General features: G+C 43.4%; 1 protein-coding gene across 3 annotated transcripts in view; it reads right to left on the reverse strand.

Moving 5' to 3' along the window:
* Positions 1 to 13,302, reverse strand: part of CHAF1A (chromatin assembly factor 1 subunit A) — a 186,978-nt gene that overhangs the window by 68,622 nt on the left and 105,054 nt on the right. The window lies entirely within an intron of this gene.

Genomic DNA, 13,302 nt, shown 5'->3' on the forward strand with positions numbered 1-13,302 from the left:
GTCCAAAAAATTCCATAGTTTATAATCACCGTAGAAACATTATAAGAGTAGTGCTTGATGGCTGTTGATGTTATGCATAGAGAGAACATCCACTAAAAAGCCCATGTGCTTAAATAGGTAGTTTTCTCAAGAATAGCCAGTGAGGATTATTATGCAACATAAGGCCACACTTTCCACACAATGCAGTGAACACCACCAACCATTTAAAGAACTAACTTGTATACAACTGTGTCTGGAGATGCTTGGAAAACTAATCCATGTCCCAGGGTGTCGACTTATAAATGAAGAATAATATTTACTGCTTTTTAGTCCCATTAGGGAGCTTGAACTTGTGATCCTATCCTACAAAACTACATTACTGCAGTATGTAGATAAAAAGGTGGATTTCACAAGGGCATCAACATTGCAGTAAGAAGGGCCTTCAGTGGTCCCACAGATGCCATAGCAACCCATCGAAAAATAGTTGAAGTTGAGGCTAATAAATGCCTAAAATGGAGCACCATTGCGATTGTGCAAAATTAAGGGGACAGCAGAAGTTACTCGGGTTAGCTCCAGTTGCTGCTCGTAGACGCGATTACTGCCGTTTGTGGAGTGGACTCCGTTCGAGAGCTCACTCAAGTATATTGCACATTGGGAGGCAGTTAATTCTGGCCATATGGCTTAAGGCTTGTGAAGGGGTTGTCCACTTTGTTTCCACCCAGTAAAACACCCCTATACTCCCTGCCACTGCAGGCACCGTTCCTGAGGCCAACCAGAGCTGGCTTCACACTCCTCACGTTTTGACATAATTTACTTCCTCTGGATGTCCGATTTGTCTGAAGGAGGGGGCAGTGAAGTCAGCACCGAATGACCACAGGGATCGCATGGAATAGCACAGGCACTGGATGAGAGTATAGGTGTTAGTTTACTTTGGGGAAACAGGGTTTGAGAAGGGGTTGTCCAAGTATTGGACAACTCTGAAGGATGGGGGCATGTACTGGCAGCTTACAATCGTCCTGCAAGCATGTGTAGCAGTAACAAGACACCTGGCTCCCCAGGTGGTCCCGCCTTTCATCTGCAAAGTCAGGATTTACACCCCCACCAGGTATCTAGAATCATAGCTCCTACAGGAAGACCCCCTGTGGAGCCAAACCATGCAGTCTGCTATGTTCAGACAGCAAGGAATTCCATAAGGCGTTCTGGAGATACCATGCGTCCTTGCTGTACATAGTGTATATTTCCGAGATCCCCAGAACATGGCGAATGTCTGCCTGGGTCTTGATCCATTCTAGCATATACACACACACTGTATTGTCTAGTGTGCCCTCAAGGCATATAATTTAACCCTGGGCTGCTCTTTTATCTCAATACACACGTCCGTTTCTTGGTTTAACTTTCCATGCTACTGGGGCTGGTATCTGGCCAGATATAATTCCCATTAACGGACCGGGCTTATATCGAACGAGGAACTGGTGGCAGTTTTACCAGGCTGATGAGGTTCTGTTTTACTGGTGCTAGTGAAAAGGGACTCTCAGCCGGTCAGGGGTGTGAGCGAGTGTGCTGGCACGTGATTGACACGTGGGCCATCTCCTCTCACTCAGTGTCTTCCTGGGCCTGTGTGGACCGGGAGTGCGTGTAAAACTGTACCAATCTGACCTCATGTGTCCCCGAGGGGTGCAAAGGTTACGTTGGTGAAAGTGGGGAAACCGCATTACGGGATCCGTCTGATTTAGTAGGGACATCAGGTGGGGTGGCGACGTACAGATCCATCACATGTGGGGGCAGCGGTGGGATTCTGCATGATCTATCTGGTGCCATCCTACAAGCTTTTTAACCTCTTAACGACCGCAGTTAAGACTTTTAATGACGGTCGCTAAGGGGCCTTAGTCTTCAGCGCCGCTTTTTAACGGCACTTAGTAACAGTAGGGCTGCCCCACGGCTGAATCGCTGTATGTGACCAGCTGACAACCTGCATTATCTGCCCCAACCGGTTTTGAAGCGGATCAGGGCCGATTAACCCCTTAAATACCGCTGTAAATCACGACTGCAAGACCCCCTTAGTAACGATCGGACCCCCGCGATGACAATCACAAGTCCCAAGGGTATGGTGGCCTGTGAGATCCTGCTACAAGCTGGGTCTCACAGGATGAGACTGTGAAGCACAGACAGTCTCACACTGCAGTACATGAGTACAGCAGTGTATGAGACCAGTGATCAAAATAAAAATTATACATGTCCCAATGTGGGACTTCGTGAAAAAGCCAAAAAAAGTGAAATAATTTATATATATATATATACACACACATACATACATACATACACATATATACATACACACACACACAATATATATACAGTACAGACCAAAAGTTTGGACACACCTCATTTAAAGATTTTTCTGTATTTTCATGACTATGAAAATTGTACATTCACACTGAAGGCATCAAAACTATGAATTAACACATGTGGAATTATATACTTAACAAAAAAGTGTGAAACAACTGAAAATATGTCTTATATTCTAGGTTCTTCAAAGTAGCCACCTTTTGCTTTGATGACTGCTTTGCACACACTGGGCATTCTCTTGATGAGCTTCAAGAGGTAGTCGCCGGAAATGGTCTTCCAACAATCTTGAAGGAGTTCCCAGAGATGCTTAGCACTTGTTGGCCCTTTTGCCTTCACTCTGCGGTCCAGCTCACCCCAAACCATCTCGATTGGGTTCAGGTCTGGAGACTGGAGGCCTGGTCATTTGGCGTAGCACCCCATCACACTCCTTCTTGGTCAAATAGCCCTTACACAGCCTGAAGGTGTGTTTGGGGTCATTGTCCTGTTGAAAAATGATGGTCCAACTAAACGCAAACCGGATGGAATAGCATGCCGCTGCAAGATGCTGTGGTAAGCATGCTGGTTCAGTATGCCTTCAATTTTGAATAAATCCCCAACAGTGTCACCAGCAAAGCACCCCCACACCATCACACCCCCTCCTCCATGTTTCATGGTGGGAACCAGGCATGTAGAGTCCATCCGTTCACCTTTCCTGCGTCGCACAAAGACACGGTGGTTGGAACCAAAGATCTCAAATTTGGACTCATCAGACCAAAGCACAGATTTCCACTGGTCTAATGTCCATTCCTTGTGTTCTTTAGCCCAAACAAGTCTCTTCTGCTTGTTGCCTGTCCTTAGCAGTGGTTTCCTAGCAGCTATTTTACCATGAAGGCCTGCTGCACAAAGTCTCCTCTTAACAGTTGTTGTAGAGATGTCTGCTGCTAGAACTCTGTGTGGCATTGACCTGGTCTCTAATCTGAGCTGCTGTTAACCTGCGATTTCGGAGGCTGGTGACTCGGATAAACTTATCCTCAGAAGCAGAGGTGACTCTTGGTCTTCCTTTCCTGGGGCGGTCCTCATGTGAGCCAGTTTCTTTGTAGCTCTTGATGGTTTTTGCAACTGCACTTGGGGACACTTTCAAAGTTTGCCCAATTTTTTGCACTGACTGACCTTCATTTCTTAAAGTAATGATGGCCACTCGTTTTTTTTTAATTAGAATTTGTATTATGGCAAGAAAAAAGCAGCTAACAGTCTATTCAGTAGGACTAGCAGCTGTGTATCCACCCGACTTCAGCACAACACAACTGATGGTCCCAACCCCATTTATAAGGCAAGAAATCCCACTTATTAAACCTGACATGGCACACCTGTGAAGTGAAAACCATTTCCAGTGACTACCTCTTGAAGCTCATCAAGAGAATGCCAAGAGTGTGCAAAGCAGTCAACAAAGCAAAAGGTGGCTACTTTGAAGAACCTAGAATATAAGACATATTTTCAGTTGTTTCACACTTTTTTGTTAAGTATATAATTCCACATGTGTTAATTCATAGTTTCGATGCCTTCAGTGTGAATGTACAATTTTCATAGTCATGAAAATACAGGAAAATCTTTAAATGAGAAGGTGTGTCCAAACTTTTGGTCTGTACTGTATATATATTTGCACATAAATCATGAAAAGCTGTTTCGCTAAGCAAAACGCAGCGTTTGTGATTATTTATTCTGTATGGCCAACACCGTAAAAAAATTAAATAAAAACATGCCAAAAAATGACACTATCATTAACGAAAACTTCAGTCAGCCACGCAAAAAGCAAGCCCTAATATGACCATTCGGCAAAAAAAAAAAGAAAAAAAGAAGAAGTTACAGATCTCAGAATATGGTGATGCAAATCAAATTCTTTTGTAAAATATTTTTAGTCTGTAAAAATAGCAAAGCAAAAAAAACAAACAAAAAAACAATATAAATATGGTATCGCTGTAATCGTACCGACTCGGCGAAAAATCAGTCTTATCACTTTTCCCGCACGATGAACGGCGTAAAAAAACAAAAACCAGCAATTCAGTTAATTTTTATTCTTTGCTTGAAAAATCTGAATTAAAAGGGATTAAAAAGGACTGTGCCACAAAATGGTACCCCAAAAAAACATCTTCAACTTGTTATATCGCAAGTGGTTACCTTCTTTAACCGTTTCGCGACCGCCCACTGTAGATAAACGTCGGCGCTTGCTGGGCTCTGTGCAGCGCTGACGTTTAAAAACGGTGGGTGGTCTCGCAGCGCTCAGGACCCCCAGGGTCCTGCAAGCGCTGCGATTCCGGTGCAGAGCGTTAGCTCTGACAGGGAACATCGGGACAGGTCCCAGTGATGTTAACCCTTTGCTGTCTTCTATATGCCGCGATCTATAGTGATCGCGGCATATAGAAGACAGCAGGAGGAGAGGGGGTCGTCCACTTACCTCTCCGACGGCCCCCTTATACCTTCCAGGACCTGGCGTTGCTATGGCAGCTGGAGGTCACATGACTGCCTCCAGATCTGCCATATATGGTGTCCTGCCTGGCTCAGCCTGCAGCTGAAGCCTGGCAGGACACACTGACTGTGAAACAGTCAGCAAAGATCTCATGTAATGTAATACATGTCTATTACATTACATGAGATCAGTGATCAGAAAAATAAAAATTAATGTCCCATACAGGGACTAAGTAAAAATGTAAAAAAAAATGATTTTAAACTGTTAAAAAGAAAAATCACAAAATAAATAAAATATTAAACCGATAAATCTGTATATTTATGCAAAACCAAAAAAAGTACACATATTTGGTATCGCCGCGTCCGAAACAACCCGATCTATAAAACGGTCACACTAATTAACTCCTGTGCACACCGTAATAATAAAAAAACGGAGCAAAAAAATATGCTTTTTCATCATATCGCCAAACAAAAAGTGACAAAAAATGCGATCAAAAAGAAAAATGGAAATAAAAATGGTACCGCTGAAAACGTCATCTTGTTCCGCAAAAAGGCCGCCATACAGCTCCATCAGCCGAAAAATAAAAGTTATAGCGCTCAGAATAAAGCAATGCAAAAAAAAAATATTTTTTCTATAAAATTGTTTTATTGTGTAAAAGCGCCAAAACATAAAAAAAATATACAGTAAGTGTAGTATCGCTGTAAACGTACTGACCCGAAGAATAACGCTGTCTGATCACTTTTACCACACGCAGAACGGCATAAAAAAAAAAACTCAAAAAACAATTCCTTAATTGTTGGTTTTTGTTAATTTTACCTCCCAAAAAAAGGAATAGAAAGCGATCAAAAAATGTCACGTACCCAAAAATGGTACCAATAAAAATGTCAACTCGTCCCGCCAAAAACATGCCTTCACATGACTGTCGGCCGAAATATGGAAAAATTATAGCTCTCAAAATATGGCGATGCAAAAACTAGATTTTGCAAAAAAAAAAAAGCGCCTTAGTGTGTGACAGCTGTCAGTCATAAAAACCCGATATAAATCTGGTATCTCTGTAATCGCACCGACCCGAAGAATAAAGTAATCTCATCACTTATACCGCACGGGGAACGGCGTAAAAAATAAATAAAACCAAATTCTTCACCTGCTACTGATTTGTTTATTATGTCTCCCAAAGATCGCAGTAAGGCTCTGCCCACATTTATCCTGCGCTTTGCGCTGAGCACTTGCAGCAGAGTTTCCGTGTAAATCTCTGAAATACGCGATTCAGACGGAACCGATGACGGAAGATTCCCTGTAATGAGGCAGATCTAGGCCACTGTGGATGCCATCTGGCCTGTGATCCCACAGTGTCATTTGTTTTAGGCGTGCATAAATATGCGGTTGGCCACAGTTTTGTGCACTTCTGAAAAAAAGGACACCGCTAAACAGAGGCCAGACGGAGTCCAGAGTAACTCTGCTGCCTCATTACAGTGAATGGATCCCGCAGGGGTTTCATCTGAATTACATCACTTGGAAAATTAGATGGAAACCCCGATGTAAGTGCTCAGCCTAGAGCGCCGGATAAATGTTACGTAAAATGTTCCCAATAAAAGCTTCAACTCAGTCCTCAAAAAAAGCTAGTCCCCACTCAGGTCCGTCATCTGTTAAAAATATAAGGGACTTCCAAGTTACTGGTAGCAGAAAGGCTCTGGAAAAGCGAAATGGCCCTTGCCCCCCAAAAGAAATTCAGAAAATTTTGTGCTTCCAAATCCAAATGCCTATTCTACAATAATTTGTTCTCCAATTGTCAAATAGCGCTCCGTCCCCCCCAGATCTCGCCGTATGGCTGAGCGGTACGATACAGCCACATATGGGGTATTGCCACTTTTAGAAGAAATTGTGTGACACATTTCGGCACCATTTTTACCCATTGCCCTGTGTGAAAATGTAAAATCTGGAGGGTAAAACAATTTTTTGTGGTAAAAATATAATTATGCTTTTTTCACTGCCCAATGGTATAAATTAAAAAATACTCACTACTTGCCTAGATGAATTCCTTGAGAGGTGTAGTTTACAAAATGGGGTCACTTGTGGGGGTTTCTGCTGTTTCAGCATGTCAGCGACTCTTCAAATGTGACATGGTGTCTGCAACCTATCCCAGCCAACATAGCGCTCCTTTCTCTTCCGAACCCTGCCGTACACCAAAGTAGTGGTTTTCCCCTACATATGGGGTATCGGCGTACTCAGGAGAAATTGCACAACAAATTTCATGGTGCAATTTATCCTATTACCCTTATGATAATGCAAAGTTAAGGGATGAAAAACGTTTTTGTGGGAAAAATGTGAAAATTTTATTTTTACAGCTCATTTTTATAAACTTCTGTGAAGCACCTTGGGGTTCAAGGTGCTCACCACACATCTAGATAAGTTCCCTAAGGGGTCTAGTTTCCAAAATGGTGTCACTTGTGGGGGGTTTCCACTGTTTAGGCACATCAGGGGCTCCCCAAATGCAACATGGCGTCCGCTAATTTTTCAAAGAAATTTTACATTCAAAAAGTCTAATGGAGCTCCTTCCCTTCCGAACCCTGCAGTGCGCCCAAACAGTGGTTTTCCCTCACATATGGGGTATCAGTGCGCTCAAGAGAAATTGCACATAAAATTTTGGGGTCCATTTTTTCCTGTTACCCCTGTGAAAATAAAAAAATTGGGTCTAAAGTAACATTTTTGTGAAAAAAGTTAAATGTTCATTTTTTTCTTCCACATTCCAAAAATTCCTGTGAAGCACCTGAAGGGTTAATAAAGTTCTTGAATGTGGTTTTGAGCACCTTGAGGGGTGCAGTTTTTAGAATGGTGTCACTTTTGGGTATTTTCTGTCATAAAGACCCCTCAAAGTGACTTCAAATATGATGTGGTCCCTAAAAAAATGTTTTTGTAAATTTTGTTGGAAAAATGAGAAATCACTGGTCAACTTAACCCTTATAGCTCCCCAACAAAAAATTTTGGTTCCAAAATTGTGCTGATGTAAAGTAGACATGTGGGAAATGTTATTCATTAACTATTTTGTGTGACATATCTCTCTGATTTAAGGGCATGAAAATTCAAAGTTTGAAAATTGCAAAATTTTCGCCAAGTTTCCGATTTTTTCACAAATAAACGCAAGTGATATCGAAGAAATTTTACCACTATCATGAAGTACAATATGTCACGAAAAAACAGTCTCAGAATCAGGGGGATCCGTTGAAGCGTTCCGGAGTAATTACTTCATAAAGTGACAGTGGTCAGAATTGAAAAAATTGGCCTGGTCACGAAGGCAAAAACAGGCTCTGGTGCGAAGTGGTTAAAGCTGTATCAGAATCTTAGTGTTAAAAACTTGGCAAAAGACTTGTCTCACAAAAAAAAAGCCCTCAGACAGCTCTGTTCACCAAAAAATAGTTACAGGGCTCAGAATATGCCTATGGAAAAAACTACTTTTTATAAAAAGCATTTTTACTGTAGGATAGCAGGAAAACCTGAAATTTTTTTTTAAAAAAAATGGTATCGCTGTAATCACACAGAGCCAAAGAATCAATCCACCTCATTTACTTATACCACACCGTGAACCGCGCAAAAATAAAAATAACTATTCTTGTACTGCTGTCTATTTGTTCATTCTACCTCCCAAAAATCAGAACAAGGCTCGGGTCACATTTATTCTGCGCTCTCCGTGTAAATTCCCTAAAAACGTGATTCAGACATAACCCTGAACTGAACCATTCACTTATGAGGCAGCTGGAGTCACTTTAGACTAAGTCTGGTCTCTGTTTCGGCATCTTTAGCGCACCAGTGTGGGCAACCACAGATCTGTGCACGCCTAAAAAGATTGATACCACTGGAGCAGACACCAAACGGACTCCAAAGTGTCTCCATCTGCCTCATTATAGTGGGTGGTTCCATTGGGGGTTTTATCTGAAATCGCATTTTTTGTGGGATTTACACGGAAACCCCGAAGTAAGTGCTCAGCGTAGAACACAAGAATGTGATCCCAGCCTTATTGTGGAAGCAATCGAAAATTATTATGTACTCCAAAATGTTACAAATAAAAACCCTAAATTATCCCGAACAAAACCAGTCCCCTCTCAGGGGTTTCCCACGTAACTGTTAGAATACTTTGGAAAATGGACATGGCTCCCACCCCCTCAAATAAAATTCTGTAAATTTCGCGCTCCCAAATCCAAATCCCAGCTCCTTCTTAGCCCCACTGTAACTAAACTACAGTAAGCAGCCACATGTTTGACATTATTGTAGTGGGGAGAGTGCACTTCATTTACAGCGTGCATGTCTCCAGAAGCACAAGCTGGGCACAATGTATGGGCACTAAACTGGCATATTTGCAATTCTCCAGAAAAAAAGCCTGGCATGGATGTTTCAAAATAGTCACTGCAGCTATAGATTAATTCATTGAGAGGTGTAATCTCTACATAGTATCACTTTTGTTTTTTTTCCTTCTGTTCTGGTGTCTTAGGGGCTCAGCAAATGTCACCAGCAAACTATTCTAGCAAAATCTGTGCTCCAAAAAACCAAATAGTGCTCCTTCCTTCTCAGCCCTGGCATGTGGTCCAACAGTAATTTCTAATGACATATTGGGAATCACCGCGTTTGGGAGAAATAGCGGAATAAATTATAGGGTCCAGTTTCACATATTAACCCTTGTATAACTTACAAATTTGCAGCATGAAGCACCCTTCTCCCGAAAGTGAGATCTGCAGAGCCACCCAGATCCAATCTATAGTGCCTATAGAAAGTAGAGTGAGAAGACCAAGTAGCAGCCTTACAAATCTCCTCAATGGAAAGCCCTGTCTTCTCCGCCCAGGAGGTTGATACCGCTCAGGTAGAATGCGCCCTCAACCCCTCTGGTATCTCTTTGTCCCCCGAGGAGTATGCGAGGGAAATGACCTCCTTGATCCATCTAGCGATTGTAGCCTTTGAGGCCTTACAACCCTTTCTAGCCCCCCGATAGGATAAGTCCCTATTTATATGCTTTCTAAACCCACGTGATACTTCCAAGTACTTTAGTACGCACCTCTTAACGTCCAAAGTGTGAAGCCTCTCCTCCTTTTGATTTTTTTTTGGGGGGGGGGGGCAAAAAGTCGGGAGAACTATCTCCTGGGTTCTATGGAATCGAGTGGCCACTTTAGGAAGAAAGGATTATATTAAAACCTGATCCAGCCTATCGTCCAGAATCTGCGTAAATGGAGGGCATATTGAAAGGGCCTGTAGGTCACTGACTCTCCTGGCTGAAGTTAGGGCTACTAACAGGACCGTCTTTAGGAAAATAATTTTGGGGGAGACCAAATCTAGTGGCTCAAAAGGAGGACTGGTCAAGGCATCTAAGACAAAATTCAAATCCCAGGGAGACATCTTTACTTTGGTAATGGGTCTACACCTAAAGGAAGCTTTTATAAAATGGGCTATCCAATAGTTATCTGCAATATTGGAAGAAAATAAAGCTCCCAACGCCGACACCTGTACTTTCAAGGTACTGGTAGTGAGACCCAATTCCAAGTCCCGCTGCAGAAATTCCAGAATTTTCCCAATAGGGGGCGCCTCCTCCACCTTAATTTCTGCAAAGGACAGAAACTTCCTCCAGGTCCTGGCATAAATACGGGTGGTAACAGGTTTTCTGCTAGCCAGAAGAGTATTCACTACATTTGCGGGGAATCCTTTGCTGGTCAATAACACCCTCTCAAATTCCACGCCGTCAAATGTAGACTCGAGGTTGGAGGATGGGAAAGTGGCCCTTGAGTGAGGAGGTCCGGAATCTCCGGAAGAACCCAGGGATCCGATATGGACATCTTCCGGAGATAAGGGAACCACGGTCTTTTGGGCCAAAAGGGGCATATAAGTATCACTCTGGCCCGGTCTGCCCTGATCTTTCTCATCACTGCTGGGAGCAGGATCATGGGAGGGAAGGCATATGCCAGAGGGAATCTCCAGGGAACCAAGAAGGCGTCCACTGCCAGGGGTCCCTCTCTGGGGTCTAAGGAACAAAAATTTACCACTTTCCGATTGGCCCTTGTTGCGAATAAGTCCACAGTCGGAAGGCCCCACATTTCTACAATTCTGGAGAATATTTGCGTATTTAGGGACCACTCTCCCTCTTTTACAGAAGTACGGCTGAGGAAATCCGCTGTGATGTTTTCCTTCCCTTTTAGATGAGTAGCCGAAAGAGAGGAACAATGATCTTCGGCTTTCTGCAGAAGTGTGTTCGCTACCCTCATCAAGTCTCTTGAGCGGGTTCCCCCTTGGTGGTTTATGTAAGCTACCGTGACTTAATTGTCCAAGAGTATACGGACATGCTGGCCCTGTAAATATATAAGGAACTCGTTGGAATGCATACTGCACCGCCAGAAGCTCCTTAGCATTTGATGACAACTGTCGCTCACTGCTTAACCAGGTTCCCTGCACTAATTTCCCTTCAAAGTGAGCTCCCCAACCTGCAGCACTTGCATCAGTGGACAAGACTGCAGTTGGACTACATTCCCAGGGAACCCCTCTAGCAAGATTGTCTTGTCGTAACCACCAACGAAGGGACCGTATGGCACGAGGACCTAGAGTAAACTCACGGTCTAAATGCCCCTCTAAAGCTGCGTTACTGTACAACACATCCCACTGAAAAGCTCTTGAATGTAACTGTGACCAACAAACCACGGGAAAAGTGGAGGTGAAAGTTCCCAATAGTGACATGGCCTTACGGAGTGACATAGAAGGTTTACGTATACACTGTGCTACCAACTCCCGGATTCTATCAATTTTTTCTTCTGGAAGATAACATAGCTGTTTCCTAGAATCTAATATGACCCCCAGATATTGTTGTACCTTGAGTGGAGATAGTCTAGACTTTTCTAAATTTAGAAACCAACCCAAGCTCTTTAAGATCGACATGGTCTCCCGCAGGTGGGACTCGCACTGAACAAACGAGTTCCCCACTATCAGGAGATCATCCAGGTAAGGGATAATTAGAATGTCCCTTTCTCTTACATGGGCCATAACTTCTGCCATTACTTTAGTAAAAACTCGCGGGGCTATAGCTAAACCGAAGGGGAGTGCAGTGTATTGAAAGTGTTTAACCACCCCGTCAATTTCAATGGCCAGCCTCAAGTATTTCTGATAGTCACTATGAATTGGGATATGGTAATACGCATCTTTGAGATCGAGCACTACCATATAACAGTGGGGAAAAAGTAACTATTACGGATTTTAAAGACTCCATTTTAAAGGTATGTATTTTAAAGAAATTATTCAGGGATTTCAGATTTATGATTGTCCTGAGACTTCCATCCAGTTTCGGTACCAAGAAGAGCGGGGAGTAGAAACAGAGACCCTTTTCAGCCTCCGGAACCTCAATCAGGAAATGTTTTCTTACTAGGGCTTGTATTTCCGAAACGAGGGCAGCCTGGCGTTCTGGGGAAGAACTGGAGGGAACAACCATGAATCTTTTGTGAGGCAATGCTTTAAATTGAAATTTAAGACCATACTTAATCAGGCTTAAAATCCAATGGCTATGAGAAATCTGTTCCCAAGCTGGGACAAAAAATGACAATCTCCCTCCCACCTGGGCTGATTGTGTATCCCCTGGCTTCGGCTCAATTTTTGGAGACGGACCAAAGAGTAGACCTCTACCTTTTCGACCCCTTTTGTCAGACTTGTCTTGTTCCTTGAAATATCTTTTCCGGAAAAATGTCCTCTTCCGGAACGATCTCTTAAAGGAGGGTAGAGGTACTGATGGAAACCCCCTCTTAGGGTCCCCAGCTTTCTCCAGTAAGTCATCCATGGTCTGACCAAAGAGGTATTCCCCTTCGCACGGGATTGTGCAGAGTCTGGATTTAGTCTGTAAATCCCCTGGCCAGCATTTAATCCACAAGGCCCGCCAAGCCGCATTTGACAGTGCTGCTGATTTTGCTGCCAACCTTACGGAGTCTGCAGATGCATCAGCAAGAAAGGCTGCCGCCCCCTGAACCAGTGGAAGGAAAGAAATAATGTCTTTCCTAGAAGCCCCAGCCTTCAACTGACTGTTTAGTTGTTCAAGCCAAACCACCAGGGCTCTGGACGTGCAGGTAGCAGCTACTGTTGGCCTCAGTGCTCCCGCAGCTGTCTCCCATGCCCCTTTCAAGAAAGTATCAGCCCGTCTGTCCAGGGGGTCTCTCAATGCACCCATATCATCGAACGGGAGGGAAGTTCTTCTCGCTGCTTTGGTAACAGCAACATCCAGTTTGGGTGCTTTTAACCAGGAGGAACACATAGCATCCTCAAATGGATATCTCCTTTTAAAGGATGGAGGAACACTACCCTTCTTTTCAGGCTTTCTCCACTCCTTATCAATGAGGTCTTTCACCTTTGAGTTTACCGGAAAGCCCCTTCTTTTCTTTAGTCCCAGACCACCAAACATAACATCCTCAGCTGACTTCTCTGCCCTCGTGTCCACTATCCCCATTGTAGATCGGACAGCTTTTACTAGAGCATCAACCTCCTTCAGGGGAAAGCACTGTCTATCTGGCTCACTGTCAGAAGAAGAG

This window comes from Phyllobates terribilis, unplaced genomic scaffold (assembly GCF_046119375.1).
Source record: "Phyllobates terribilis strain yellow unplaced genomic scaffold, ASM4611937v1 Scaffold_1__5_contigs__length_1240528914, whole genome shotgun sequence".
NCBI lineage: Eukaryota > Metazoa > Chordata > Amphibia > Anura > Dendrobatidae > Phyllobates > Phyllobates terribilis.